At 42.1% G+C, this 17,285-nt stretch overlaps 1 long non-coding RNA gene across 3 annotated transcripts; it reads right to left on the reverse strand.

Moving 5' to 3' along the window:
• Positions 1-609: 609 nt before the first annotated feature.
• LOC110567681 (uncharacterized) lies at positions 610-13,182 on the reverse strand. Of its 3 annotated transcripts, none has more exons than XR_002478036.2 (2): positions 13,071-13,182; positions 610-916 (listed from the first exon to the last, which is right to left on the reverse strand). It is a non-coding gene; the product is annotated as an uncharacterized LOC110567681 (long non-coding RNA). The 3 variants fall into 3 exon arrangements; XR_010340728.1 differs by lacking the exon at positions 13,071-13,182 and adding an exon at positions 11,243-11,425; XR_002478035.2 differs by lacking the exon at positions 13,071-13,182 and adding an exon at positions 11,034-11,081.
• Positions 13,183-17,285: the final 4,103 nt, after the last annotated feature.

Genomic DNA, 17,285 nt, shown 5'->3' on the forward strand with positions numbered 1-17,285 from the left:
AGGAATTGGGAGTTTGTAGGAAGTGTGAATGGCACAGGTATGTACATACATGGCTGACACACGACAGCCACAAACTTCCTGCCTGGGCACACACGGGGTTCTGAAAAGACAGTGTCACAGGATTCATTTTCATGTAGACACCCAGTTCTCAGAAGGAGAATACCCAACTTGCCTTCCGGATGCCCAGAGGAAGCGTAGGCACTCGGCTGGCATCAGCCAAGGACTCCCATTATTGCTGCAAATATTAATATCATAAAATTAAATATTGTTTTCAGGAATCTCAGTTTCAGTTTTATGTAGTAATTCTTTCAGCTAATTGTTTTCCTGCACCCTGATCCCATAATTAGGGCCTGACTAATTATCTAATTACTAAGTAGCAGAAGGGCAGGTTGATGGCGACATTTTCGCCATCTTTCAAAGCCTCGTTATCCTTGTGAAAGTCACGGTTTCCTCTGGCTGCAGGCAGCTGCGGCAGACTCAAATGTCTGCTCACCTTCCACATTTGTCAACCTGTTCATTACAGTGGTGAATTTGACACATCAGAAATGTCCCTTTGACAGGAAAGTTTATCCTGGAATGAAAACTGAAGCAAAAGAAAGAAAACCAAAGAAAGATGAAAGTGTAATTTATATTCTCAGATTTGCAATTGTAGTCTTGTCTTAAAGGCAGGATATATGTCTGCTCTTTAGGAGCTGGGAGATGCTCGCTTCTGGAGCCCCAGGGCTCGCCCGGGCTGGATCAGGGGCACAGAGGACCTTGTTCATTTCACAACCCAGTGGGGCTTCCAGACGCTGAGTCGCTGTCACTCTGAGCTGCTCGGCCGCTGGCGAGTCCACTGATGGCAGCACAACAAGCTCACACATCTAGGGAGAAATTGGCCCATAAACTCCAAGAGGCTCGAGACTCTGGTGTTTGGCTGACAAACATCAGGTTACCAACACACTGGTTAATCAATAACCCAATTTTGTTTAATCCCTAGGTCTTAACATTTGACACCTTTTGTCCCCTTTCCAATTTTTACTACACTGGAAAGTCAGCCACCCTCCTTTTTGCTTTTTAAGGCAGAGGAGGATGGAGGGGAGGGGGAGGGGAAGCCAGGATATCTTACTCCTCATCACAAAAGTGACCAAATATTCTGAGGTTGCTTCACACACATGCATGTGCTTCCCACTGGCTCCTCAAGCCTCCAAAATGAAAAGACCTTTTGAGACCATCAGAATAACTCTGGGGAACAACACACACCTAACCCAAGTCATAACTGTAGAATCATTATCAATTATAACTCCAACCAAATATGATTGTATGTTCAATTGGCTTGGCGTAGATAGATGTATGTTTGTGCAATAAATGCATCTGTCAAGATTGTTTTTATGCTCTAAGCTGGATTTTCATTAAAGAAGTATTAATTTAAATTAAGCACTCTGAGATCTTTATTAGTAAAGTAATCAGCAGCAAATAAGCTGGTTAATCAGTTTATATACCCATATATATCTTTCAGAATCAATGTTTTCAATTGAGACCGTTGCCAAGTGGTTAGAATAAGACAGAGAGAAAACTCGCATGAAATACATTTCATTTGCTAGGCTGAAGTCTGCCGCGGCCCTATTGGCGTCTCGGAATGCAGTCATTGATGCATCTACGATGACTGTGTAAAATGTGTTTAATTGGCATGAAAAGGCACTAACTGAGAGCCGGTGGGTCTCCATTATCTGGGTGGACATCTTATTTACTTTAGTGGATCCTGGGAACAAGATGAAAGTATATGAGAACTGAGGTGGGGGGTTGGTACTTAAGCCGATGGGTTTTCTTGGTTGGTGGGGGGTGGCAAGTAGGGAGTTTTACAATCATCCAGGCGATGCAAAATGCAGCTCGGCAACAGCCCAGGTCTCCCTCGCACCCTGAGGAAAAAGCCCAGTGGAACATTTTCCTAATTAGAATCTGCCGAATGCTGTTCACCCGGGGTGAAGCGGGCAAGCATGGTGGGTCCTTACATTTCCGAGGCTGCATTTTTATACTACTCCTCTCTTCCACATAGCTCAAAAACAGGGTGTAGGAGAAAGTATCATTTTTAACTTCAACCTCAAGTCACAAAGGGGCACACAGGGGCTTCTTAAGATGCCTAGTGCTCGGTCGTCATCTGAATGTCTTCAGAATCCCTTGGGATGTTGGACATGCCATGATATCGTTCTGTTTGGTGATGCCTGCAGTTACCAGTTTCCTGCTAAGCGAATACTTCGTCACATTTCCATTAATTGCTACATTACAAATTGTTCCATATCCCAGTGGTGGAAGTTCACCCTGATGCCAGCTGTGGAGTGACAATACCTACACGCCGTCCCAAGAGGTTCCCACATTCTGTGGGATTTGCCTTTTGAGATCGTTATTTAGTGCATAATTCTCACGTCCCAGGTATGAGGGATATATAGAGAGAGGGTGACATGAGGATTATTTTCATCCTATTGAATCCTCCATGGAGAGGGCTTATTAACGTGTTTCTAAGTGTGTCGGAGGCTCCCGGAGTACAGTAATACCCTCTATGCTTATACTCACTTCTACCCCAATTTTCAACCCAAAGACCTCTCAGGAAATGGGTCTCAGTTGTAAGCCATGTAAACTGGGGTTATTAAAAGCTGAGACAGATAGATGCATTAAGAGAATATATTTCTTACTTTAAAACATACTTTATTTGTACGTATTTGTTTTTTTTTTTTTGCAGCTAATAGAGAGCTTTATGATGAAGTCTGGTTTCTATAGAACACATATGTTGAAGGTTCTCTGTATCTGAATCTGGAATCCGTGAAGTTGGAAGCTTAAATGAACTGGTGGATTGGGAATCCCCCTCCCCAAATCCCAGGGGTCAGAGCACATGTTGTGCTCTGACCCCTGGGATTTGGGGAGGCAAATCACATCCTCTCTTCTTCTCCTTAAGGATGAGGCAGGTGTTAACTTCACCCAAGCACTGGCTGTCACAACTCACAGCTCAGGATTTGTGAGAAATATCAGCTCTTTGGCAACAGGCACCAGTAATAAAATAAGCCTTTTGACCAAATTTATCATTGAAGGTTTTTTTTTTTTTTTTTTTTTTCTCAATTGGAAATCAGACGAGGGAAAAGGCTAGTAAACAGGATGCTGGGTTTGCTGTACTAAATAATCCTATTGAGCTGTCAGCCCTGGATTACTGGGTGTGAAAACTACAAAGCCTGTCTTGTGCTCATATCCAGTGGAATCCTTTGGAGAACTTAGGTGGCCAGACCTGGAATTTCAGGCAGTGTAGTAAATTCTTAAGGACTGTACTTTGCTTGGCAAAGAGGATGGACACTCACTTTTCAGCCCTACTCTTTTGCTTCTCATTGCTCCCTGAAAGATCCAACATGCTACTGGTCATTAAATATTCCATAATTAGCAAAATTTTTTGTACTAATATTTGTGTAATACTACCACTTAATAGGTGCCAGACATACCAAGTGATTTCCATGTAATTATCTCATTTAATTTTCATAACTATTCTATGACATGGAGACTTTTACTATGCCCCATTTTACAGGTAAGGAAACTGAGTCACTCAGCAGTTAAATAATGAGCCCACGATCACACACAGTACTGGACGGCTGAGCCAAACCTTACAGTCAGTACTCTTTGACTTAAAAGCTTAAGCACTGAACTACCCTCTATTGCCAGCCAAATCCAGCTTGGTGAGTTTAGCCAAGGCAAATGATGTGACCCCTTACTAGCATGAGGGTTATTTTTGGGGCTCAGAATGATCAAATGTTATGGAAGGATCTTGTTCTGTCTTCATTACAACCCCACTACAGCTTAGCCAAACCCGCAGTCACTGTCAATGCTCCTTACCAGATGAGCAGATCTCCACATGCAGCCACCCCTGTCCTGCGTCCAACTCCCAAGCTGTGAAATGGGCTGACTGCTCATTCCTCTGGGATTCAGAGGAGGCAGCATTGTATGGAAGAGCACAGCTGAGGCGGGAAACAGCTCTTCCACTGGTCATCCATGTAACTGTGAGCAGGTGACTCGACCTCACCATGCCTCAGTTTCCTCATGTCTGAAATGAGGAAAATAGCAGAATCTACTTCATAGGATTACTATGAGGATTACATGAGTTAATATTGATGTGGTGCTTGGGATGTGGTCAGGGCCATAGAAAGCTTAGTTACTAGTGTTATGTAATTATGTTGCTCTGTAACTCTCAAAGAAGCTGAGACAATGACCTTGAACTTTTGGATGAATCCAATTTGGCTAACTGAGACAAGGACGCGTTTCTTACCACTCCTGGGAGAACCGGGTGGTCTATAGAATTGGCCTGCTGTTCTGAAATTATCTAGACATGCCCTGCATGTGTTTGCATATAAAATTCTACAAGTCATGTATTTGTAAGAAATGTCATTTCTTCACTCATTCATTCAACAAAAATGCTTCATGCCCTTGCTCTGAATCAGGTACTGGAGACACAAAACTGAACAAGGCCATTCCCAAAGAGCACACAGTCTAGACGGCAGCAAGTAACCTAACTGTGATACAACATGGCAAATGTAGTAAATGCTTCAATGGAAGCATGAAAAAAGCAGAGGAAATGAAATGTGTTTGTACTGCTGGGTCAGGGGCAGTCACTGAAGCCTTCCCGAGCAAGCACCATTTGAGCCAGGGCTTGAAGAATGAGTTAGAATTGCCTGTTGGTGGATGAGGGCTGGATACGGACATCCAAACAGAAAGGACATCTTGAAAACAGGCATGAAACTATAAAAATTTAGGCTGTGTTTGGGGAACATTCTAGGTAGGACCGTGGTGGCGGTGCCCCACACATTGGAGTAAAGACGAGATAAGCAGCAGAGCAGGCTGTGAAGGGGGACACTCATTTCCTAGAGGCAGAAAGCAATGGTGTCTCATTTCTTTGGTTGCAAGCAACAGAAATGGACTCTGGCCCTTTGAGAGAACAGAGACTATGTAGGAACGATTTGAGGCACCAACAGAAGTGAAGTGAAGACTGTCTTCCTCAGGGACTACCCCACTGTGTTTTCTACCTTTGCTTTGATTCAAGGTCTCAGGAGAGAGACTCTGATTGGCTGAGCTCAGGTGACATCTCATATCTTGGCTGTACTAGGTGATGAAAGGAAAGTCTGGTGGGCAGAGCCTCCAGGGACCCTTTCAGCTTTTAAGGTGGACAGTCAGCACACTAGAGGGCACCAAGACTACACCTAATCAGGAAAGGTAATTCCCCAAAAGGAAATCAGGAAGCAGCTACTTGATGGACAGACCTCACATTACAGATGTTCATTATAAATAATAATAACAACCTATGTTTATGAACCATCTGTTGTAAACTATGATGCATACGTACTTTACATAAATGTTTTATTTAATCTACATAATAACCCTAGGAGTAGATTTACTCCACTTTGTAGAACTGGAGTAAACAAAACACATTTTTCCAAATGAAAAAAGTCATAGCTCAGAGAAGTTATGTCACTTGCCCAAGGTCACACAGCTAGTAAGCGAGCAAGCCAGAACTCAAAAACCTATATGCCTCTGAGGGCAAATCTCTCAACCACTGCACGTTATACCTCCAAGCATCTGCAGGTGGGCACCAGCTCCCCACTGTCCCACCCTAGCCCTTTCTTCCGTCTTACCACCCCTGAATGGGCACAGTCAACTTGGGAGACCCAAGGATCTGGCTTATGAAAAGGAGCACAGACAAGCACCTTTCTCAGTTCCTGTACCTGTAGGCTATCCAAACCAACTGGGCAGCAGCTCTTGAGTTCGGGCCAAAACCTAATCTCTCATGCCCTTTGTGGGTATCATATGGAAAACCCCTAATCAATTCCTTCCAAAGCAATTTATAATAATGCTTCCTCTTGAGCCCCAAGAAAGCTACATATCCACAGGGCTTCAAAGCATGTTGTTTTAATTAATGGCTGAGCAGAAGCTTCTGTAATCCCTGTGGACAGATCTGCCCTCATTTAAAAAAATTCCATGAGAATTAAACTTATTTCAAAAAGTAGTGGGGTTAACTTGTTCATCTGGTGGTAATATCTCCCAAAGTACTGGGCCTGCCATTTTGAAGTCTATAACCACGTATTTAATATAAGTAGGAAAAACCATTCATGTCATCCAGTCCCTCAGTCATCCAGTGAGTTATTAATCTAGTTTCTATTGTCTAGTGGTCTTATCTGCTTATAAGTGTTATTATACTCACCAAAATAGTGCAAGGTAGGTATTCGGATCCTTATTTTATAGACAAGGAAATGGAATCTCAGAGAAGTTAAGCAGCTAGCTTAAGGCCACACAGCAAGTAAGGGGCTCATTCTAAGACCCTGTGCAGTGTTCTATATCTTGAGCACCAACCTGGATCTGAACCAGCCTTCACAGCTCCCTTCTCTGAACTGTCCAGAAAGAGTCCACGTTTTCTGCCCCTTGTTGGGAGAGGATGACAGAGAATTCCAGCAAAATGGAGACTCTTAAACTGATTCCCCTGTCTCCAGAACTGTCCAACTCACCTTCAACTCCCCAACTCACCTTCCACACTGGCCACCAGCAACCTGTTTAAAATGCTACACCGACCATGCCACTTAGCTTAACATCCTTCAATGGCTCCCAATGACCTTTGATAGAAAATCTACATTCACATGGAATGTGAGACCCTTCACGATCCAGCCCTTGCTACCTCTTCTGTCTCATCTTCCAAAACATCCCTGAATGCCCATTTCACTCTAGCCATACAACTCTCCCAACAACCTCGAAGGCACCAGCACACCTCTGTTCACTTGTTCTTCTCTTTAGAACCCCTTTCCCTTTTATATGGGATCAGCCAACTCCTATTCAACCTGTAAAACTCAGCTCAAGTATCCCCTTTCCAGAAAGTTCCCACCATAATGATTGTGTCCATCCTCTGTGGCTTTTTCTGAAGATTTTTGTAGCATACCAGGGGTTCTCTCACTCTCCACTAGCAGGGATGACAGTCAAGAAGTTTTTGGTCTGCATAGAACAGAAAGCCCTACCCAAAGAAGACTAAACAAAAAGAAAATAGTAGATTGATCTCACATAAAGGTCATTTGGATTATAGACTGGGCTTCAGATGTGATACAATCAGGGCTTCTGAAATTTTCTCAGATCTGCCATCCCAGGTATCTTGGTTTTGTCCTCAGGCCAATCTCCCCAGTGATAACAAGACAGTTGCTAATAGCAATTGGGGCAACATGCATAGAGGAGAAGAGAGAGAACCTTCCCCGCAGTTGTCCTTCCCTTTGATGTGATGAGGGCTTTAGGTCACGTGCTCATCCTTGGACCAGTTACCATCACCAATTAAGCAATAGGCTGAAGCCATGTTGCCTGAACCAATCACAGACAAGGGTTTGTGTAGAATTACCATGACTGGTATAGCCCAGTGTGGGTCAGCTTTCCTAAGATCACATATCTTATGTACAGGAAGCGTGGGTACTCAAATAAAAATGGTGTTCTGGGCTGGACACTGTGGCTCACACCTGTAATCCCAGCACTTTGGGAGGCCAAGGTAAGTGGATTTCTTGAACCCAGGAGTTCAAGACCAGCCTGGGCAAGATGGTGAAACCCGTCTCTACAGAAAAATACAAAAATTAGCCAGGTGTGGTGGTGCACACCTGTAGTCCTAACTACCAGGGAGGCTGAGGTGAGAGGAATCCTTGAGCCTGAGAGGTGGAGGTTACAGTGAGCCGAGATTATGCCACTGCACTCCAGCTTGGGTGACATGGTGAGATCCTGTCTCAAAAAAAAAAAAAAAAAAAGAGAGAGAGAGAGAATCCTGTCAGGAGGGAGGAAGAAGGGAATGGATGCTGTTTAAGCCCCCACCATAGCTGTGTAGGTGTTTACACACAACTGTCCTCTCCCAGTACTATAAGCCTCTCAAGAACAAAGACCATGATTTACTTATCTTAGTATCCCATTGTCTAGCACAGTACTTGAAAAATCTTTGAAAACAAATGAGATGAGTTAGCATGGTTAAAATATTGCCGGAGCTGAGGTGTATTCAAAGCTGATGAAAGACTCTGGTTGGCACAAGGTAAAAAGGAAAGGCATCATTTCTACCTGCTGGATCTCTATTTGGTATATAAATTAGACCTTTTTAGAAGACATGTTTCTGTCTGCCAGGCTTTAGAAACAGTGATCTGAGAGTTAGACACTTCCTATTAAAGTTTAAAAAACATAGCTTTAAGTCATACATTATATTGAACGCTTTCATATCTCATCTGATTCAGTAGGTTTTAAACCTCACAGAGGTCACATTTTGAAACAGTAGTCACTTTTTACAACATCTCCAAACATTAAATAAAAATAAAAATTATTATGAAGACTAGAGATGTCCACAGAGACCACTAACATGACACTTGGTTATTATTATTAAGGACAATATTATCTGGAGTTTGGGGGTTACAATGGCTAGCTCCTCTCTAAGCTTTGTTTTTTTTTCTTTCTTGAAGAATAGCAATTCTATCAATGCTTTTTTTCTTCCTGTCTTTTTCTTTCTTTCTTTCTTTCTTTCTTTCTTTCTTTCTTTCTTTCTTTCTTTCTTTCTTTCTTTCTTTTCTTATTTAAAATAGCATTCTTAACCTGTGGCAATCTGAGGAATGCTATGAATCCCTCAAACATATGCAAAATTTTGTATGTATCAATATTTTTCTCAAGAGAGGGGTCATAGTTTTTGTTATGGTCTCAAAAGGGTCATTGTTTCACAAAAAGATTGAGAACCACAGACATTGAAGGAAAATTCCCCCAGGACCTCAGTTGTCTCAATGACTGGGGTTTCACATAATGAAGAAAAGCTATCCCCAGGGTTAGACTATTCACTTAGATTGGTGGCTTCCAGGAAATAGGTCATTCTTGGATTTCTCTTAGGATGTTCTAACTTAGAGAGGTCATCGAGTTTGCAGATACTTGAAGTGAATGGGGCTCTGGAAGGAGAAATTGGTGAAGCAACTGTGCAGCTCCCGTATCCCGCCCTCCCAACCCCCAAGCCTCTCCTTGACACACTCCTTAAGCTAAAAAGGTCTATCCTGATTCAGAAACACATGATCGCTGGCTCCCACATTTACTGGGGACAATTTATCATTTACCCAGCCAGTCTAGGAACTGGCTCACATTAGTAAACAGAAATAGAGCTAGTGGTTTATTGTTGGTCTCTAAAAAAAATCTTACAATCTTGATGTGTCATCCCCTGATCCATAATAGGTTTTTTTTTTTACTGTTGTTGTTAAAAGGCTTTAATGTATTGAAGTCTGGTGGCAAAGGAAGGAAATTTGGGAGGGTGTGTGTGTGTGTGTGTGTGTGTGCACGCGCTGGTGCATATTCAAGGAGGGCTCTGAAAAGATGTTTTTGGCTCCCCCATGAAGCATACTTGTCTGAGAAGGCAGGTTTGCGTTGCTAGTTATCTGCTTTTTCTTTGTTTCTCTTGTTTCAGTGTTCAGTTGCATTTTACTGTTCAGAACTTGAAGGATGCATTCAAACTTATGGAGCATGACATTTTAACTATCTCATCTCACCATGATTCATCTCAATTTACTTTCCTCCAAACTGTAGTCTTGAGAAAGCGCACCATCTCTGGATTCTCCAGTGGGTAGAAGACCATAAACAGCATTAAATGAGCCCAATGTCAGCTAACTTCTGAGCAAGGCTCACTCATTAGATCCTTATTGTTCTTCTAATGAGATGCTTTCCTTTAAGCTGGGAACGTGTGGAACATTAGCAATGGCCTCTGTAGTGTATTGCTGAATGTTCAATACGAACCAGCGGAGGTTAAATAACATGATGAATCAAGCAATCCCAAAGGAACGTGGTGATGTGCTGAGCCCATCGGGGCCCTGCAGACCCTTAACACTTTCTATGTGAGGCTTCTGTTCCCCAAACAGTTGCTTTGCCCCTAATGATGCACTGCCCGCAAAATGTATCAATCCCAGGACCCAATATATACCTACTGGAATATATTTTACTGTCTCTAGTTGACTTCCAGTTTAGAGTTCAACTGCAACTGAACTTTGGTGGTAAAAAATCAACTCTGTCTTCATTCGCTCTAGGAACCTCTGCTTCTGAGTAGAATGAATCGATAATGAGGTCATGAACAAATATTATTAATGCCTTTTATTATTTATATGGATGTTAATGTGTCCAGTTGACACACAACTTTCTACCTCTCTAGTCTAACCCTCATGACCCTTGGCACCCCTTTTGCATCCTCTCTCTCTTTGTTCATTCAGTCACAAATACAGTGAAAGGATAATATATCACAAGCCATGACCCCTTGGCCTTTATGAATTATCTGTTTAGAAAGATGTGAAGCCACCTTTTATATCCGCCATAATAGATACTTAGACATAGTGGATCAATAGTGAACAAGTTTGCTGGTTATAGTTAATGGGTACCAAAGGGACACTCTGGCAGTGACCTCTGACATTGAGGCTGACAAGAAATCTATACAGCAAAAAAGAAGGAAGATGGACAGTTTTTAAAGTTATGAATGTAGATCTTTGCAAATCATAATAATTTTCTCCTGGTGGAAATAATTTAGACTTGCAGGTGGTTACTAATTTCTGAAAGCTCCTTAATTAGGACACCCGAAATAGGAATGGCAGTCCATCGCCACACTATTTCAGAAACAGCTATGGTGCCGGGCCTGAAGCAAGTCCATTTGTTAACCAAGGAGAACCAACTGAGATTGTTTTCCTGTCAAAGAGGACTTTTCTCTTTATGAAATGGGCTGTCATTTATAATTTTAAGCAGGCACGGATTTGTTAAACAGCCACATGGTAATGGGTTTCTATAAGAAGATCCACAGACCCATAGTTCTGGAAAGACATCGAGCTTACGAGATATTTTAAAACCTAATGGGAATGGAATATTTTGGGTTTCTTGAAAAGATGGTTTCTGCCCTGCATAGTGTCAAGGGAATTTAACAATAAATCTGTTGTTGTGTGTCTGAGAGTCTGTTTGAAGCAATTATATTTTTATACATTCTGTGGAGTTGATCTTAGAGAAATCCACCAGGACACCAAGCCTACCTCTTTTTGTCACTGCATGAACATTAATGGTGGCAAGCAGGTTTAAAAAGAGTCAGGGAAACAGAGCTAATTTGTGAGTGGTCTTGAAGACAGCAAACTGCAGCATTCTGCCTGGCAGAGAAATGAATATACATGGCATCCAATCTAAAGGAGAGGAGGCCAGAATGTAAGTGCAAAGTCCTTTTCACTCCACTCCACAGTGTACATGCCATATTATGATGTCACACTCCAGTAGCATTGCTCTGAAGTCCCAGTGGTCTCCTGCTGCTAAGCACCATTGAAAACACATTTGTCCTGACTGTTCTTTTCCTTTTATCCCCCTCTCATCTGTGTAAGATGAATCACTCCTGGATCCAGACTGACTCCGAGGGCAGAGCCAGGTCCTGACGAGGTAGCCTGCCTCCTATGGCTTAAACATTTTAATTAATTTCAACACTAATGCCCAAATGAGAGTTAATCACTCTGCCGCAGTGCTTTCTAATTTACTAAGTTTATTCATTAAAACTTTCCTTACTGAACTTTGATTGAATGTCATGCTTTTTTGGAGGTCTTTCAAACTGCCTTAAGGGGTTTTAAAGTGATATCTTGGGCAGCTGCTGAAAGCCTTCAGTGTTTGCTTAAAGAAAAGACTAGGGGAAAATGTGATCAGCAAGAAATCTCTGTGCTGAACAAGGAGGCTTTTGGGCGGCAGGAGGCCTGTGAAAGCAGGTTTATGTTTAAACAGGCTATTAAAAAAGTAAGATAAACCTAAATTAATAATAAGAAAAATAAAATCAATTACCTTAATACTTGGCAAAACTTGGAAATATATTTCATGGTAAGATGCAGCTATCTTTAAAAAAACAACAGAATGATAGCAGCACTTTGTATTAATGTGGGGAGAGATATTCACAATGCTTTTGCCAACCTAATTATTTTGGAATCAATATAATAAAAATCTTAGGTACACAGTTTTGCCTATTAATTGCTAGGACCTAAATTTTTACTGAGAGATATTGTTTAATGAAGGCTTTTATTTAAATTGAACTCCAAAAAAATGCAATCTTTACATATCTAATTAACAGTATCAGGGACCGAATACCCTCTGCTATCTATTACACGATGGCAGCTCTCAATACATGGAATTGCTTTTACGGAAATTGGCAGTGTTGGCTGGGTGCGTTGGCTCATGCCTGTAATCCCAGCACTTTGGGATCACCTGAGGTTGGGGGTTCGTGACCAGCCTGACCAACATGGAGAAACCCCGTTTCTACTAAAAATACCAAAAAAATTAGCTGGGCATGGTGGCGCATGCCTGTAATCCCAGCTACTTGGGAGGCTGAGGCAGGAGAATCGCTTGAACCCAGGAGATGGAGGTTGCAGTGAGCTGAGATTATGCCACTGCACTTCAGCCTGGGCAACAAAAGAGAAACTCTGTCTCAAAAAAAAAAAAAAAAAGAAAGAAAAAGAAATGGGCAGTGTTAGTGTCTTTAGGAATGTGCTTCCTCCTTTCTACCTCTTCACTCTTCATTCCCTAACCCTAGTCAGAAACATATTTGTAACGTTTAAAAACTTCCAGTAATCTGGGAGGAAAAGGTCAAGTCAGAATTAATGAAAGCACCACTTACTTCTAAGAGGCTATGAATCAAAATACAAGTTTTCATATTCATTTTCATGTTCTATAAATACTGCTCAGTATTATGCAACAAGGCACAACAAACTCCTTTTTAAAAAGTGTTTTTGGCCAAGCACGGTGGCTCACACCTGTAATCCCAGCACTTTGGGAGGCCGAGGCAGGAGGATCACGAAGTCAGGAGTTTGAAACCAGCCTGACTGAAACACAGTCTCTACTAAAAATACAAAAATTAGCTGGGCATGATGGTGCGTGCCTATAGTCCCAGCTACTCAGGAGACTGAGGCAGGAGAATTGCTTGAACCCAGGAGGCAGAGGTTGCGGTGAGCCGAGATTGCACTATTGCAACAAGAGCAAAACTCCGTCTCAAAAAAAAAAGTATTTTTGACTTCAGGGAGCAAAAAAGCTTACCCATTCCATCCCACCTTGACAGACGGAGCTTAACTGGGAAGAGCTCCCCTTTTCACTTGCAGGGGCTGTGCTTGTCACTATGAGTTGGCTCATGAGATAGTCTTGCTTTTGAGGCTCTTGAAAGATCTGTTTAGCAGAATCTTCTTTGTAGAAAGTTAATCCCTGGCCACGCACATTGGCTCATGCCTGTAATCCCAGCACTTTAAGAGGCTGAGGCGGGTGGATCACAAGGTTAGGAGTTCAAGACCAGCCTGGTCAAAATAGTGAAACCCCTTCTCTACTAAAAATACAAAAATTAGCTGGGCATGGTGGTAGGCGCCTGTAATCCCAGCTACTAGAGAGGCTGAGGCAGAGAACTGCTTGAACCTGGGAGGCAGAGGTTGCAGTGAGCCAAGATTGTGCCACTGTACTCCAGCCTGGGTGACAGAGCAAGACTCTGTCTCAAAAAAAGAAAGAAAGAAAGAAATTTAAATCCTGTGTCCATCAAAACACAGACCCAGAAAGAAATATGTCAGCGTAGGAAAGAGAGTGTGATGGCAGCATATCCCAGTGCTGGGATTAGGTAACCTGGCTTGGAATCCTGATTTTGCGATTTGCCAGCTGTATGACCTTGGACAAGTTGTGTAACTTCCCTAAGCTTACTTTCTTCAACTACAAAATTAGCATTATCCAAGCAGTCATCTCACCAGACTTTTGTGAAAATGAATAGCTTATACATATGTAGCACTTGCTACAGTAGATGGCACTTACTTACAGTAGGGGGCTAAACATTATTTACTCCTCAGCCCAACTTCAAGAATCAATATTATTATGATCCCTAATTTACTGAGGGGGAAACTGAGTCACAGACTGGCAAAGTAATGTTCCCAAAGTCACACAACTAAGTTACAAAGCCAGAGTTTTAACAGGGTCACCTGGCTCCAGAGCCTGCACACTTAACCCCAGAATATAAGCAAAAGATAAAGGATCATGCCCGGCCCAGGGAAATGCTTCATAAAGTTGGTAATCGTTAGCTCTTATTATTGTAGGGGTTCAATAAACGTTTGGCTAATTGAATAAATTAATTTTGTGAGGGATTCTTGAAGTTCCAGAGTACAAATACTTCTGCAAATCAAATACTGACACTGAACAAGTACCGCCTTTCCAGCCTCCATTCATTTTAGTGGCATGGAGATGCCTGGGTGACTATTTTACTCTTATTTTGAGGGAAAAAAATGAAAAGAAAAGCAATGAGTAAACTCTTTTAATATGCAAACAAAGGAGATTAAATCCAGTAAATCAAAACCAGTGGTAATCCTAGTCAGTGATTCCTGAAACTGGATGTACAATAGAAACACCTGAGAATCATTTTTTTTGAGACTGAGTCTTGCTCTGTCACCCAGGCTGGAGGGCAGTGGCACAATCTCAGCTCACTGCAACCTCCACCTCCAGGGTTCAAGTGATTCTCTTGAATAGCCGGGACTATAGGTGTGCCCCACCATGCCCAGCTAATTTTTTGTATCTTTAGTAGAGTGGGCTTTCACCATTTTGGCCAGGCTGGTCATGAACTCCTGACCTCACGTGATCCTCACTGGCTTGGCCTCCCAAAGTGTAGGGATTACAGGCACGAGCCACTGTGCCTGGCCCGAGAATCTTGAAAAAATACAGGTAAATGGAACTCATTCCAGATCGACTGAAATTGAATATATGGGGGTAAAATTTAGGCAGATGTAGTTTTAAAAATATTTTAATGAAATAATATAACATTATACAGAAAAGTGTATAAATCATAAATACTCTGTTTGATGACTTTTCACCAAGTGAACACACTCATGCAGTCAGCACCCAGAATCCCAGAAGGCCCCCAGGGCCCCCTTTCAGTTACTATCCTTCCAAGACATAGCCACTATCCTGATTAACATATGGATTAATTTTTTTCTGATTTTTTGTATAAAACTAAAATGAAATGATGCAGGATGTGTTTTCTTGCATCTAGCTTATTTTACTCCACACTGTATTTCTAAAATTCACCTATGATGGGATGTGTTGTATTAGTTATTTCCTTTTCAGTGCTATATGCTATTCGACTGTTTGAATATACTACAATTTATTTGCTCATTCAGTTGTTGCTAGGCACTTAGGTGGTTCTTTGTAGCGCTATTATAAATAGTGCTGCCATGAAATTTTTGTATGCCTTTTGGTGAATTTTTACCTTTGTTGGGTGTTTACCTGGGAGTGCAATTGCTGAGTGCAGCATATACATAAGTTCAGCTTTAGTAGATTGGGCACGTGTGTTTTTAAAAAGCACCACCAGTGGTCCTAATGAGCTACTGGGAACAGGAGCACTGGTCTGAGCTGTAAGGCTTTATGGCTATCCAACTGCTGCTTAGAATAGAAGTGAAAGGCAGTTTTAAAACCTGATAGGAATTGAATAGGTGGCATTTCTTGAAAATCGGCCTCTGCCCTGCATCTTGCAAAGGAATCAGTTACATTAGGGTTAGAGTTGACAGCTGCAGTACCAGAGCAGCAGGAAGAGTAAGCTGGTCCACATTTCAGATATGAATTCTCAATAGCAAGTGTCTCTGCAGTATCTTATAAAATATCACAGCATGGAGCCTCTTCCACAAGCACCCAGGAAAAAAGGAAGAGCATTTTTTTCTCCAGCCTGGGCTTCTGCTTTTGTTCCATCACTCCCGGTCCCCAAGGCTCTGCCCTCTGCCCAGGATAGTTTCCATGGCCTCCCCGCCTACCCTCTCTCCTGTCCCCTGAGCTTCCTCTTCTGAGAAACCGTCCTTGTCTCTCCTGTTGGAGCACTTGATGGGAGCTCCTTGAAGGCAGAGCCTTGACTTACCTAATCTTGGTATAACCAGGCACTGCTATACATTTTCAATCAATGCCCAACAAGCTTTAAACAGTCCTTAAAACAAAAAGCAAAAAACTATTCTCAACAGGTACAAAATGTGCAGCTCCCTCGTAAAATTTCAGAGCATTAAAAAGCATTTATCATGTGCATGCTTCCAAATGGTCCTTCCTTCAGTCTTTCTTTTTATTTATTTATTTATTTTGAGACAGAGTCTCTCTCTGTCACCCAGGCTGGAGTGCAACGGCGCGATCTTGGCTCACTGCAACCTCTGCCTCCTGGATTCAAGCGATTCTTCTGCCTCAGCCTCCCAAGTAGCTGGGATTACAGGCACCTGCCACTATGCCCAGTTAAATTTTGTATCTTTAGTAGAGATAGGGTTTCGCCATGTTGGCCAGGCTGGTCACGAACTCCTGACCTCAGGTGCTCCACTCGCCTCGGCCTCCCAAAGTGCTGGGATTACAGGCATGCGCCACTACGCAGTCCCTTCAGTCTTTCATATCAACATAATGCATACGTGAGCACAGGTCCACTGACCCTGACCAGGACGCAAAGGGGACAAAAGAGGACAGGACAATCTTACAGGACTAGCTTGTTGATTAACTAATCAATTAATTATTAACATGATATATAAACAGGAGAGTCTTTTCTTGGGGATTGCAAGAAACCAGGATTTAGCTCTAGGACTGATGTGATGGGTGAGGCTAATTGGACTTTCTGTTCATTATTAACTCCTCCAGCCATGGTTGTCACAATGGCGGGAAGAGGAGCTGAGAGACACTCTTCCTTTGAAAATAATACCACTTCTAAATGGTTTACAGCAAGGAGCTTCCAAGCAGAATTGTCACACACAACTGTGCAGGGTATGCACTTCACCATTTCAGGGTACAAAAGTCATCCCCCTTGGGTGGTAAGCCTCTTTAGTTTCATCTATAAAACTTAGTTCAGAGAATTATTATGAAGATTAAAAGGGCTACCACTTCTGTGATTCATCGAAAGGCTACTTGTTAAGGATTTGTTCTTAGTGGGTACTCATAACATTTATAACCTAGAGGAATAGACATACATTAAATAAACAAATAAATACAGTAGTCCCCCTTTATCTGTGGGCGATACGTGCCAAGACCCCCAGTGGATGCCTGAAACCTCAGATAGTACCGAACCTTTTATATGCTACATATTTTTCCTACATATACATACTTACAGTGTTTATAAATTAGGCACAGTAAGTGATTCACAACAATAACCACTAATAAAATAGAACATTATAAAATATGCTATAATAAAAGTTGTGTGAATGTGGTCTCTCTCTTTCAAAGTACCTTACTGTACTGTACTCACCTATTTTCAGACTTCGATCCATCTTGGGTAACTGAAACCGCGGATAAGT

This window comes from Aotus nancymaae, unplaced genomic scaffold (genome assembly GCF_030222135.1).
Source record: "Aotus nancymaae isolate 86718 unplaced genomic scaffold, 86718_ANA_hifiasm-v0.15.2.pri h1tg000007l, whole genome shotgun sequence".
Classification (NCBI taxonomy): Eukaryota; Metazoa; Chordata; class Mammalia; order Primates; family Aotidae; genus Aotus; species Aotus nancymaae.